The following is a 14,948-nucleotide window of genomic DNA, read 5'->3' on the forward strand; positions in this document are numbered from 1 at the left end:
TCAATGGGGAAAGGACAGTATATTTTTAAATGGTGTTAAAAATGAATATTTACATGGAAAACAATAAAGTTGAACCCTTGCTTTACACCATATAAAAAAAATTAAAATGGACCAAACATCTAACTGTAAGAGCTAAAACTATAAAACCCTTAGAAAAAAACACAGGAAAAATGTTTCATAACAGAATCTGGCAATAATTTCTTGGATATGACAGTGAAAGCACAGACAACAACAAAAATACATAAAAAGAACTTCTTCAAAGTGAAAAGCTTTTATGTATCTGAAGATACAATCAATAGATTGAAAATAAATTCACAGAGGGAAAGAAAATATTCACACACTATATATTTGGTAAGTAATTAATATCCAGGCTATATAAAGACCTCAAAAACAACAACAACAAAACAATCAAATTTAAACATGAGCAAAGGTTTTAAAATACACATTTCTTTAAAGAAGATACACAAATGACCAGTAAGCACAGTATAAGGTGCTCAGCATCACTAATCATGAGAAAAATGTAAATCCAAACCACAATGCAATACCAACTGACACATGTAAGTGTAGCTGCCATCAAAAAAACCACCGCCAGCAAGCCGAAACAACAAAGCCCCAGAAAACAGCAAATGCTGGATGTGGAGAAGTCAGGACTCCTGCACACTGCTGGTGGGAAAGTAAGATGGCACAGCCACTGTGGAAAACAGTAATCACCACATGATCCAGTAATTCCACATCTGGGTATATAAGCCAAGAAACTGAAAGTGGGAATTTGCACACCCATGTTTATAGCAGCACTCACAAGAGCCAAAGGGTAGAAAAAGCCCAAATATCCATCTACAGATGAATGGATCAGCAAATATGATCAATACACACAATGATATATTATTCAGCCTTAAAAAGGAAAGGAATTCTAATACATGCTACGACATAAAGCTTGAAAAGATTAAAACCAAAAAATGCAAATACTCTATGCTTTCCACTTTTATAGTGTACCTAGAGCAGTTAAATTCGTAGACACAGAAAGTAGGATGTGGTTTCCAGGGGACTGGGGGAAGGGAAAGGGGAGCTATTGCTCTATGGATGCAGAGTTTCACTTTGGGATGATAACACAGGTTTGGAATGGATAGTGGTGATAGTTGCACAACAATGTATTTGTACTTAATGTACTTAAATTTTCTGTTATACATATTTTACCACAGTAAAAAATTAGCAAATATTTTAAAATCTACATGTTTCTTTGAACTGTTTTTTATATCCCTTGTCCATTTTTCAATTTGGCTGCTGGTCTTTTAATAATTTAGGATAGCTATATATACACACACACACACACACACATATATATATATATACACACATATATATACACATCACCCAAATTAGCTTTTTGTCTGTTATGAATGTTGCAGATCTATTTCCCCAGTCTGTTCACTTTTGACTTTGAGGCATTTTTCTCGCCTATAAAGTTTTAATTTTTATGGAGTCAAATGCATCAGTCTTCTATTCAAATATTTATGGGTATAGTGTTTCAGTTTAGGATGATAAAGAAGTTGTAGATATGGATAAAGGAGATGGTTGTACAAACACATAATACTGGATGCCACTCAACTGTATGTTTAAACATGGTTAAAATGGTAAGTTTTATGTTGTATATATTTTACCACCAAAAAGGGCCAGGCTTAGATGTTTAGATGTTAGGGGTTTGGAGTACCTCTAACATTTATTCCCTTCCAGGGCTCTAATTTATAAAACACCCACACAAGGAAAGTAGATACTGACTTCACAAATGTCCTTACAAGTCCCACAGCACAAGCTGTCTGGGAAAGCAGAGGTGGAAAAAGTCACATAAACTCGAGGTCAGTGTGAGACCTCCCATCCCCTGCTCTGGAATCAGACGGAGGAAGGCATGGATGCAGGCTGAGCTGGAGGTCAGTGTGGGACCTCCCATCCCCTGCTCTGGAATCAGACGGAGGAAGGCATGCATGCAGGCTGAGCTGGAGGTCAGCGTGAGACCTCCCATCGCCTGCTCTGGAATCAGACGGAGGAAGGCATGCATGCAGGCTGAGCTGGAGGTCAGTGTGAGACCTCCCATCCCCTGCTCTGGAATCAGACGGAGGAAGGCATGGATGCAGGCTGAGCTGGAGGTCAGCGTGAGACCTCCCATCCACTGCTCTGGAATCAGACGGAGGAAGGCATGCATGCAGGCTGAGCTGGAGGTCAGCGTGAGACCTCCCATCCCCTGCTCTGGAATCAGACGGAGGAAGGCATGCATGCAGGCTGAGCTGCAGGTCAGCGTGAGACCTCCCATCCCCTGCTCTGGAATCAGACGGAGGAAGGCATGCATGCAGGCTGAGCTGCAGGTCAGCGTGAGACCTCCCATCCCCTGCTCTGGAATCAGACGGAGGAAGGCATGCATGCAGGCTGAGCTGGAGGTCAGCGTGAGACCTCCCATCCCCTGCTCTGGAATCAGACGGAGGAAGGCATTCATGCAGGCTGAGCTGGAGGTCAGCGTGAGACCTCCCATCCCCTGCTCTGGAATCAGACGGAGGAAGGCATGGATGCAGGCTGAGCTGGAGGTCAGCGTGAGACCTCCCATCCCCTGCTCTGGAATCAGACGGAGGAAGGCATGCATGCAGGCTGAGCTGGAGGTCAGCGTGAGACCTCCCATCCCCTGCTCTGGAATCAGACGGAGGAAGGCATGGATGCAGGCTGAGCTGGAGGTCAGCGTGAGACCTCCCATCCCCTGCTCTGGAATCAGACGGAGGAAGGCACGCATGCAGGCTGAGCTGGAGGTCAGCGTGAGACCTCCCATCCCCTGCTCTGGAATCAGACGGAGGAAGGCATGCATGCAGGCTGAGCTGGAGGTCAGCGTGAGACCTCCCATCCCCTGCTCTGGAATCAGACGGAGGAAGGCATGGATGCAGGCTGAGCTGGAGGTCAGCGTGAGACCTCCCATCCCCTGCTCTAGAATCAGACGGAGGAAGGCATGCATGCAGGCTGAGCTGGAGGTCAGCGTGAGACCTCCCATCCCCTGCTGTGGAATCAGACGGAGGAAGGCATGGATGCAGGCTGAGCTGGAGGTCAGTGTGAGACCTCCCATCCCCTGCTCTGGAATCAGACGGAGGAAGGCATGGATGCAGGCTGAGCTGGAGGTCAGTGTGAGACCTCCCATCCCCTGCTCTGGAATCAGACGGAGGAAGGCATGGATGCAGGCTGAGCTGGAGGTCAGCGTGAGACCTCCCATCCCCTGCTCTGGAATCAGACGGAGGAAGGCATGGATGCAGGCTGAGCTGGAGGTCAGCGTGAGACATCCCATCCCCTGCTCTGGAATCAGACGGAGGAAGGCATGGATGCAGGCTGAGCTGGAGGTCAGCGTGAGACCTCCCATCCCCTGCTCTGGAATCAGACGGAGGAAGGCATGGATGCAGGCTGAGCTGGAGGTCAGCGTGAGACCTCCCATCCCCTGCTCTGGAATCAGACGGAGGAAGGCATGGATGCAGGCTGAGCTGGAGGTCAGCGTGAGACCTCCCATCCCCTGCTCTGGAATCAGACGGAGGAAGGCATGGATGCAGGCTGAGCTGGAGGTCAGCGTGAGACATCCCATCCCCTGCTCTGGAATCAGACGGAGGAAGGCATGGATGCAGGCTGAGCTGGAGGTCAGCGTGAGACCTCCCATCCCCTGCTCTGGAATCAGACGGAGGAAGGCATGGATGCAGGCTGAGCTGGAGGTCAGCGTGAGACCTCCCATCCCCTGCTCTGGAATCAGACGGAGGAAGGCATGGATGCAGGCTGAGCTGGAGGTCAGCGTGAGACCTCCCATCCCCTGCTCTGGAATCAGACGGAGGAAGGCATGGATGCAGGCTGAGCTGGAGGTCAGCGTGAGACCTCCCATCCCCTGCTCTGGAATCAGACGGAGGAAGGCATGCATGCAGGCTGAGCTGGAGGTCAGTGTGAGACCTCCCATCCCCTACTCTGGAATCAGACGGAGGAAGGCATGGATGCAGGCTGAGCTCGAGTTCAGTGTGAGACCTCCCATCCCCTGCTCTGGAATCAGACGGAGGAAGGCATGCATGCAGGCTGAGCTGGAGGTCAGCATGAGACCTCCCATCCCCTGCTCTGGAATCAGACGGAGGAAGGCATGCATACAGGCTGAGCTGGAGGTCAGCGTGAGACCTCCCATCCCCTGCTCTGGAATCAGACGGAGGAAGGCATGCATGCAGGCTGAGCTGGAGGTCAGCGTGAGACCTCCCATCCCCTGCTCTGGAATCAGACGGAGGAAGGCATGGATGCAGGCTGAGCTGGAGGTCAGCGTGAGACCTCCCATCCCCTGCTCTGGAATCAGGCGGAGGAAGGCATGCATGCAGGCTGAGCTGGAGGTCAGCGTGAGACCTCCCATCCCCTGCTCTGGAATCAGACGGAGGAAGGCATCTATGCAGGCTGAGCTGGAGGTCAGTGTGAGACCTCCCATCCCCTGCTCTGGAATCAGACGGAGGAAGGCATGGATGCAGGCTGAGCTGGAGGTCAGCGTAAAACCTCCCATCCCCTGCTCTGGAATCAGACGGAGGAAGGGATGCATGCAGGCTGAGCTGGAGGTCAGTGTGAGACCTCCCATCCCCTGCTCTGGAATCAGACGGAGGAAGGCATGGATGCAGGCTGAGCTGGAGGTCAGTGTGAGACCTCCCATCCCCTGCTCTGGAATCAGACGGAGGAAGGCATGGATGCAGGCTGAGCTGGAGGTCAGCGTGAGACCTCCCATCCCCTGCTCTGGAATCAGACGGAGGAAGGCATGCATGCAGGCTGAGCTGGAGGTCAGTGTGAGACCTCCCATCCCCTGCTCTGGAATCAGACGGAGGAAGGCATGGATGCAGGCTGAGCTGGAGGTCAGTGTGAGACCTCCCATCCCCTGCTCTGGAATCAGACGGAGGAAGGCATGGATGCAGGCTGAGCTGGAGGTCAGCGTGAAACCTCCCATCCCCTGCTGTGGAATCAGACGGAGGAAGGCATGCATGCAGGCTGAGCTGGAAGTCAGCGTGAGACCTCCCATCCCCTGCTCTGGAATCAGACGGAGGAAGGCATGGATGCAGGCTCAGCTGGAGGTCAGCGTGAGACCTCCCATCCCCTGCTCTGGAATCAGACGTAGGAAGGCATGGATGCAGGCTGAGCTGGAGGTCAGCGTGAGACCTCCCATCCCCTGCTCTGGAATCAGACGGAGGAAGGCATGGATGCAGGCTGAGCTGGAGGTCAGCGTGAGACCTCCCATCCCCTGCTCTGGAATCAGACGGAGGAAGGCATGGATGCAGGCTGAGCTGGAGAGATGAACTGGCATGGGCAGAACAGTCCTCCCATGACCCTAGACCTTAAATGCTCCCACATGGTCTCAGGCATGTATCAAACCAAGAAAGCAGGCTAGGAGGGTAACACAGCTACCTGTGTACAGGGAGCTATGAAATATCTGAGCTGAGCAAGTGACGCACAAGGATACAGAAGCAGTATGACCTTTACACAGTGACCTGGCTCAAATCATTCAGGCTCTCATTAACCAGGCGAGCTCTGCTTTCTCTCTGAGAAAGTTTTATAACTCTGAGTTTTATAACGTACCTGATCCACTTGTCTCATCATACTAGCTGCAAACAAGGCCACTGAATGTCACACCAGGTGGCCAGCATGTCTGTGAAGGGCGGAAACTGGGGCAGCCAAACAGCTGGCAGAGGCCAGCTAGAAAGTCCCCGATGCCCACTCCATAGAGGACTCCACACTTAAAAGACAAGATAAGCAAGTGTCCGGCTGCCTCACTAGTTATCCCCCCGAATGAAGAAATAAAAGTAACCCCTCCAGGGAACGTGTGTGTACACACAAAAGTACGTGCACACAGCTACATGCAAAGGGGAAAGGCTGGGAAGGAACCAAATCCACCTCTGAACAGTTGATTGTGGGGAAGGGGCAGGTGAAGCCGGCTGTCCACATTACTCACCTTTTCAACCAATGAGCTTGCATCAACTTTGGCAATTTCTCATAAAAAGGCAATTTTCACTCCTTGGGTGATCACCCAGGTCCTGCAAAACTGAGCCAATAATAACCACCTGCACCACTTCCCATGACGTCAAATAATGGCTTCCCTCAAAGCTCAGCCCTCCCACCCACCTCCTAGTCCTCTCCCATGCAGGGGGCTACCGGCCTCCTGGGGTACAGGGGTCCAGGCCAAACCCAATCCACAGATGGTTGGTGAAACCAGCATGTATCCAAGGGCCTTTCCCCAACCTGGGCCGTGTGCCCACTGCACAGATAGTCCTGTGCTCGCTCCCCTAGGACAGAGACTCCCTTTTCTTCAGCTGGAACGAGGGATGGGGAGATTCGATGGTGTCCTGTACAGGTTGGTTTCTTCGGCTGGAACGAGGGATGGGGAGATTCGATGGTGTCCTGTACAGGTTGGTTTCTTCGGCTGGAACGAGGGATGGGGAGATTCGATGGTGTCCTGTACAGGTTGGTTTCTTCGGCTGGAACGAGGGATGGGGAGATTCGATGGTGTCCTGTACAGGTTGGTTTCTTCGGCTGGAACGAGGGATGGGGAGATTCGATGGTGTCCTGTACAGGTTGGTTTCTTCGGCTGGAACGAGGGATGGGGAGATTCGATGGTGTCCTGTACAGGTTGGTTTCTTCGGCTGGAAGGAGGGATGGGGAGATTCGATGGTGTCCTGTACAGGTTGGTTTCTTCGGCTGGAACGAGGGATGGGGAGATTCGATGGTGTCCTGTACAGGTTGGTTTCTTCGGCTGGAACGAGGGATGGGGAGATTCGATGGTGTCCTGTACAGGTTGGTTTCTTCGGCTGGAACGAGGGATGGGGAGATTCGATGGTGTCCTGTACAGGTTGGTTTCTTCGGCTGGAACGAGGGATGGGGAGATTCGATGGTGTCCTGTACAGGTTGGTTTCTTCGGCTGGAACGAGGGATGGGGAGATTCGATGGTGTCCTGTACAGGTTGGTTTCTTCGGTTGGAACGAGGGATGGGGAGATTTGATGGTGTCCTGTACAGGTTGGTTTCTTCGGCTGGAATGAGGGATGGGGAGATTTGATGGTGTCCTGTACAGGTTGGTTTCTTCAGCTGGAAGGAGGGATGGGGAGATTTGATGGTGTCCTGTATGGGTTGGATGCTAATCTGATGATGTGCTCTTGGAGAAGCTTGCCTGAGTTTGGTGCTTTCTCAGCACGTGGTGTGTGCTGCTCTTCAAGCTTCAGAAGTCCCAGAAGGAAAGTGCTTCTGTAACCCCCATTTACTGGTGAACAGAGGTCAGGTGGTCTGCAGCTGGCCCAGCAGCTGCTAAGTGGCCAACAGGCTGGATCTGCCTCTCGCTTGCGGAGGCCCTGCCTGGCTGCTGGGGCTGCCCTGAGACTCCCTCCTCCTCCTCCTCTTCCCTCCACAGCTCTCCCGTCTTCTATCCACAGCTGTGCTCCAGGTGGGGAACACCTGTGGGTGCACCAGGGTGCAACTACTCAGACTCCAGCATGCAGAAGAGCCCCGGATCCCTGCTGTTTCCATATCCAAGCCCAAGCTTGTCTAGAGCTTCAGCAAATCCAAGCCTCCCTGAATTTCCTGCAATACCAAACTGAGTCCTACAACCCCCACTACACTGGTTAGCTGCCAGTCCCAGCCCCTGCTCCCTCTTGGGCTCCTGTCTGTACAGTTCTGGAGTCCTACAAGAATGTCGAGAATCTAAGCCGACCCTCACCCAAAAAGGTAAACAACCAGGAGCCTCTGGGGGGTAGAGAACATACCCAGACAGGTTCTGCTGCCTGTAGGCTTGATGTCCTTCCCCTACAACACACCACGCTTGCCAGGCTGGAAGAGGGGCTCCAGAAACTTGGGAAATCTGGGCCTGTAGCTGGCATATGGAAAAGAGGCCTGGAAAAGCACCACTCCTGTTCATGAAACAAGGTAATTGGGAAATACATGGGCACTCAGGCTGACCCCCACTCAGACCCAGGTGGGAACTGCAGCAGTGACTTGCCCCCTCTGCCACTCTGGCTGTACCACTACAGGAGGGAGGAAGATCTAGCCCCATGCGTGAGTGGAGACACTAGGTGTAGGCAGGTTCCAGTGGTTGCTGCAGGTGAACCTTCCCAACCAGGTCCATGCAAGGCCATCTCAGATGGGTGCACGCCTGGGTTGGGCAAGGACACCCCTCAGAGAGTGAAAGTCACTGAGCAGGGCTGTCACAGAGGCCCCTTTTCCTGCTCCGAGAACAGGTTGGGGGGGAGTATGGGGGACCTCTCCCCGCTCCCAGCTGCTTCCAGGAGGCACTTCTTTCGAGATGAGGCACTCTCCTGCCTGCCTGTTCCCATTTGGCTGCAATAGACCATTGCCAACATTCAGAAAACAAAAAGGGGCCTCACCTGTTTCCCCAACACGTCAGAGGCAGGTGGGTATGCCCAGGGCACCTGGGGTAGAACCTATACCTCGGCCCACCCCCAGGCTATGCTGGCTTCATCTTATCTGTGTGATGGGGGTGGGGGTGGGAATTACCAAGAGACCATCCCACAGGCGGTGGACAAGTTATACAAGAGCCAGGTAGAAGAGCACCGTCCGTGCATGCTGCCCGGCACCCAGCTCATACACACATCTCTTACATGATAGCTTCCCCAAAGCAGGCTTTGAAGTGCGGGCTCCCTGAGAAGCCTGGGGAGGAGACTCTGCCAGGCTAAAGGGCCTATTCCCAAAGGTGCCACCCTCACCAGTCTCATCCTGACAATCTTGGATTATTTTTGCCCTGAAGTTTTGGAGTGGGGAACAGGGAGACAGCAGACAGTACAAATTCACCACTTTTTCAGAGAGCATCAGCCCTCCAGACTGGGGCAGGTCAGACCTCCACTCAGGCGTTTTTCTCACTGGCTGCCAGTTTTGGGAAGCAGCATTGTGAGCACCTGCTCATCTCCCCAGGTCCTGTTCAGAAACCCCATCTGTGCCTCTGGAGAGACTGCCCCGAGCACACAGGCCCAGCAACCACCATCTATGGCCCCCAGGACCTAATCCCCTTCTACATAGGGGTCAGTGCATGTGAATATACACTGGGCTTGATTTCTGCCCACTAGTCCCTGCCAGATAACCCATGCCCACCTCAAGAGAATGAGGTCACAAACACACCCAGGCCGTCATGGTAATGGAGTGGCTGGGGTCCTGCTTGCCCACCCTTCATTGCTGGTTCAGAGCCAGCTGCCTGACCACATTCCTACCCTGAGATGGGACTTTGGGGACATTGCCCACCAGGGTCACTGACCACTTTTAGGGTTCCAGAAACAGGGCCAGCTGGTCCCCTAGAGGTCTGGAACATGGGATAAGCCAAGGCTTGCCTTCAGAACAGGTTTTCCACCACGTAGCCACCCAAGGCCCAGGGCATCCCCAGGTTCATGTGAAGCCTGCCTGCCATGTCCACAGCCCATGCCGACCCCTCCTGGAGCCACTGGAATGCTTGTTCCTGGGCACGCGACAAACCCAGACAGCTTCGGCCTTGCAGGACAACCGTGCGCATCTGGCAGCCGTAGCCAGAGGGGGGCCCATAGATAGAAGTTGGAGGTGAAGCCAGATGCTATGAGAATACTTTATTAGGCAAAATCGTATACTATAAAAATGCTTTAAATTGCAGCAGGAGGAGAGGTGAAGACAAACGAACAAGTGCGTAGTGACACATGGCAGTCAGAACACAGTAAACAATCCACACTGCTTCCCTCCTTTACCTAGGAAAGGAAAGTTCTAGGCCTCCTCCTCCTCAGCATACTCCTCAAACTCCTCCTTCTTGGCCGTGGCATCCTGATACTGTTGATACTCAGAAACCAGGTCGTTCATGTTGCTCTCGGCCTCCGTATATCCCATCTCATCCATCCCCTCGCCGGTGTACCAGTGGAGGAAGGCCTTGGGCTGGAACATTGCTGTAAACTGCTCTGAGACACGCTTGAAGAGTTCCTGGATGGCCGTGTTGTTCCCAATAAAGGTGGCTGACATTTTTAGCCCCCGGGGTGGGATGTCACAGACAGCTGTTTTGACGTTGTGGGGAAGCCAGTCAGCAAAGTAGCTGCTGTTCTTATTTTGAATGTTGAACATTTGCTCATCCACCTCCCTCATGGGCATGCGACCCCTGAAAATGGCAGCCACCGTTATGTAGCGGCCATGACGGGGGTCGCAGGCGGCCATCATATTCCTAGCATCAAACGTCTGCTGCGTAAGCTCAGCCACGGTCAGGGCCCGGTACTGCTGGCTGCCCCGCTGGTCAGTGGGGCAAAGCCAGACACGAAGAAATGCAGCCAGGAAATGGGACCATGTTCACGGCCAGCTTCCACAGGTCAGCATTCAGCTGGCCTGGGAAGCGCAGGAACATGGTGACCCCACTCATGGTGGTAGACACCAGGTGGTTCAGGTCACCATAGGTGGGCGTGGGCAGTTTTAGGGTCCTGGAACAGATGTCGTATAACGCTTCGTTGTCTATACAGAAAGTTTCGTCTGCATTTTCTATGAGCTGGTGGACGGAGAGGGTGGCGTTGTAGAGCTCCATCACCGTGTCTGACACCTTGGGCGAGGGCAGGATGCTGAATGTGTTCATGATCCTGTCTGGGTACTCCTCCCGGACCTTACTGAGCAGAAGAGTACCCATCCCAGACCCCGTCCCCCCACCCAGGGAGTGGGTCAGCTGGAAACCCTGCAGGCAGTCACAGCTCTCAGCCTCCTTTCTGACAACGTCCATCACTGACTCCATCAGCTCCGTGCCTTCTGTGCAGTGCCCCCTGGCCCAGTTTTTTCTGGCCCCACTCTGACCTGTAAGACAGTACAGCCAGTCACTCGATGGCCAGGTATACGGTCATCAGTGGTCACCATAATGCAAAAAGGGCCAAGTGTCATGTGAGGTGAGCGCACCATTCACCCTGCAGGTGGAGCAAATGAAACCCCTCCCCCAGAGTCACAGGACAGCAGCCTCCCCTGTTAGAAATTAAGTCAGGAGTCAAACCTGAGACAGGCTAACAGACCTCGCTGCAGGTGGCTCCTGCCCATTTTCAGGGAAGGCAGTAGCCGCGGCCCCAGCTCAGCTCCCTGCAGGGAGTTGACATCAGTAGCTCTTGACCTTGAAGAGACACCTGGGCCTTCCTCCTAAAGCCCGTTTAGGAAGCAGTTGGAGTGACTTGACTCGGAGGATAGGAGGGTGTTCAGGGGCCCTGGCTCCACAATTCTCACGGCGACGATCTTGGGGCACTCCTAGATTTTGAGCGGCTGAGGAACCTCACCCCAGTCCTCACCCACAGCTCACCAAAGATGAAGCTGTCCGGCCTGAAGATCTGCCCGAAGGGCCCCGAGCGCACAGAGTCCATGGTGCCCGGCTCCAGATCCACGAGCACAGAGCGGGGCACGTACTTGCCACCTGAGAGGGGCGGGAGGGCATGAGCGAGGGGAAGGCCGCGTTCCCAGGAGGGCGGTGGGGAAGGTCAGGGGTCTCACCGCAGGCCTCCTTGTAGTACACCTCGATGCGCTCCAGCTGCAGGCGGCTGTCCCCGTGGTAGGTGCCAGTGCAGTCGATGGCGTGTTCATCAGAGATCACCTCCCAGAACTGCGAGACGGGAGAGGCCGGACAGGCCAGGGCTGAGTCACGGGGCACCCCAGCTTCTCTCCCACCCCCACCCTCTGCACCCCCATCCCTAGGCCACCGTGTCCCTGGGGTCCAACCTGGCCGCCTCGCCAGCCGCGCAGTCCCACCGTGTCCCAGCAGGGTGCCCAGGGGCCGCAATGCAGGGGACCCACCCCCGCCACTGCCAACATCTTCACTGGCCACCCGCAGGCCCGAGCTGGGCCCTTAGAGCCCCGGCTGCCAACCTTGGCGCCGATCTGGTTCCCGCACTGCCTGGCCTGCGTGAGCACGATCTTCCTCATGACTAAGGCGGGATCAGGGCGGCAGGAGAAACGCGAGGAGGAGGAGCAGACGCGCAGTGACCCAGCCCGCCCTCCGCCACTGCTGAAATAGCCCCGCGCCCACCTCCCCCAGCCTCGCATTGGGCTCCCAGAATAAGCAACAGCTTGACTTCCACACAGGTGTACCCACCTGTGCATCCCTTGGCGTTGAACGTCTGTTGGGGAGCTCAGGTGTCCCTGCTGTGGTCCTTTCCACGTTGGGGAAAGCTGGTCAGCTGGAGAACTTCCTCCCATGTCTTTACTAAGACTCAATTTCTAGCTGACCCGAAACTGAATTTTCCTCCCATGTGGGAGGGGAGGACTCTTGTTTCCATACTCACAGAGTGCCTTGCACCTGTCCTAGATTGAGGACATATTTTTGTAACTCATGAGTCCTTCCCTCTATTAGGAGATTTGTGGTTAGGAAAGGCCTTCTGTATGTTAACGCAACAGGACTTCATTATAAGTTTTACTTTGGAGCAGTTCAAACCCACAGTAAGCTATGGGTGTTAGAGATAGGCATCTGATTTAGCTAGAGTCTTCTTTAGAGTGCGATTAGCCCTTTCACCTTTCCAAAGGACCGTGGTCTTCATGCAGAATGAAGGTAATATTGGATTCTTCAAGCTGAGGATAAGTGTTGGGATACACCTGCTGTGAAAGATGAGCCCTCGTCACTGTGCAGGCTTTTACATGACCCAAACTGAGGAGTTATTTCTTCTGGCAAACATTTTTCAGATGGGGTGGGAATGCCTCAATCTAACCAGTGAAGGTATCAGTGAGCATTAGCAAATATTTGAATCTCCTGCAGAAAGGCAGCTGAGTAAATTAGAGTTGCCAGTTCTCACCTGGAGAGGTTCCTCAATTTTGGACAGGTTTAACTGGAGAACGAGAAAATTGCTGACCATTTGGGTCATGTCAGGCACAGAGCTCTCAGTGCTGAGTCACCTGTTTTAGTGTCTTGAAAAGATTTACCCCTATAAACAAACGAGACATTAACAGAAACAAATAATCCCTTCTAGGGTGAAAAGAATCATGAAAGTGCTGAATTATATTCCTATGATTGGTACTTGGCATTAGTAATTTGTCACCATCCTTCAATCAGCCAGAGGGGCCCTGGACTGAAATGCAATCCCTGGCCCATTTTTGTTCTTCAGAGTATTCTGGCCCAGTTCTACGTATGCTGACCAGCACGCCCATAAGCTTCATTGGCCCTTTCAGTGTAGGGGCCTTGGCCGTGGCATCTACAAGGGCATTTCCTTTTACATGGTCAGTCTCTCTTTTGATGTCCTCTGCAATTAATTATAGTCACGTTTTGGCAGCAAAGCAGCATTCTAACAAGCTCAAAATCTGAATGATGTTGTATGGAAAAGCCCTTGGGGGTCGGGAGTCCCTACCCATTCCAAATTGCAGCATAAGCATGAAGCACTAAAAATATCATACTTGGAATCAGTGTAAATGTTAAATTTTAAATCCTTTCCCAACTGCAGGGGCCTAGTAAGTTCAATTAACTCAGCTTTTTGAGCTGAGGTAGAGGCCAGCAAGACTTGTGCCTTGACTCTCTTGTGCTGACTAATAATAGCATATCTAGCCCTCCTGTTTTCCTGATGCATAAAACAACTTGCATCCGTTAACCACTCTTCTTTGGGATGGTCAAGGGATTCATCTCTCTTAAGTCTGGCCTCCTAAATAAATTTATTTCATAATCTGTGACATGCTTTGGCTGTGTCCCCAGTCAAATCTTATCTTGAATTGTAGCTCCCATCATTCCCATATATCGTGGCAGGGACCCAGTGGGAGGTAATCGAATCAGGGGATGGGTCTTTTCCATGCTGTGTTCTTGTGACAGTGAATAAGCCTCAAGAGATCGGATGGTTTATTTATTTATTTATTTTTGAGACACAGTCTTGCTCTGTTGCTCAGGCTGGAGTGCAGTAGCATGATCTCGGCTCACTGCAACCTCTTACTCCTGGATTCAAGCGATTCTCTTGTCTCAGCCTCCCGAGTAGCTGGGATTACAGCACCCACCACCATGCCTAATTTTTGTACTTTTAGTATAGACGGGGTTTCACCATGTTGGCCAGGCTGGCCTCGATCTCTTCACCTCAGGTCATCCACTGCCTTGGCCTCCCAAAGTGCTGGGATTACAGCTGATGGTTTTATAAAGGGAGTTTCCCTACACAAGCTCTTTTGCCTGCTGCCATGTAAGAGATGTGACTTTGCTCTTCATTTGCCTTCTACCATGAGTGTGAGGCCTCCCCGACCATGGGCAACTGTGAGTCAATTAAACCTCTTTTCTTTATAAATTACCCAGCCTCAGATATGTCTTTATTAGCAGCATGAGACCAGACTAATACAACCTGTATGACGGAAAGGCTGGGAGCACCTGTGGACTCTGGCAGGTAAGTAGCTGCGTTTATGGTTTGGCAGGCTTTAAGGGTTGTGTCTGGAGTGTCTACCAATAAGGCCTGATACTTTCATAAATATTCTTCTATTATCCACTGGTACCCTTTAGCTTCTCACCTCTTCTATCTGCTTAGAAAATTAGGCTACTGGCCTTGGAATGTCCCCCAGTTTTGGGACAAGATTACCCAAGGCCTATGTCTTGTTTTTTGGCCACATAAAGAAAAAAATTGTTCATCCAACCTGGGGATGACTCCCACGGCTGCAGCAGAGCCCAATTTCCCCTTGAGAGTATTGAAGGTTTGCTTGCAGTTCTAATTACATCCTAGGAGCTCTAAATCTTTCCTTTTTGTATATCATATAAAGGCTTGGCTACATGTCCAAATCTGGGCATCCATAAGCAGCAGTACCCAGCCATCTCCTAAAAAAACCCACAGTCATTTGTTGAACTGGGATCCTTGGATGACTAAAATAACTTTTTATCTTCTATGGATGTTGATCAGTTCCAGAGGTTAAGACAGGTTCCAAATATTTAAGTCTTTGAGTCAAAATCTGAGCCCTGTATGGTGATAGCCTGTATCTGCAAGTTCCCAGGAAATTTACCAACTTAACAGTATTATTATTTGAGTCT

General features: G+C 52.0%; 1 long non-coding RNA gene and 1 pseudogene across 1 annotated transcript in view; both read right to left on the bottom strand.

Moving 5' to 3' along the window:
* The window catches only part of LOC123569049 (uncharacterized), a 66,550-nt gene that overhangs the window by 21,539 nt on the left and 30,063 nt on the right, over window positions 1-14,948 (bottom strand). The window lies entirely within an intron of this gene.
* On the bottom strand, window positions 9,574-12,167 carry LOC102123543 (tubulin beta-8 chain-like; annotated as a pseudogene).

The sequence above is a fragment of the Macaca fascicularis genome, chromosome 15, assembly GCF_037993035.2.
Source record: "Macaca fascicularis isolate 582-1 chromosome 15, T2T-MFA8v1.1".
NCBI classification, from domain to species: domain Eukaryota; kingdom Metazoa; phylum Chordata; class Mammalia; order Primates; family Cercopithecidae; genus Macaca; species Macaca fascicularis.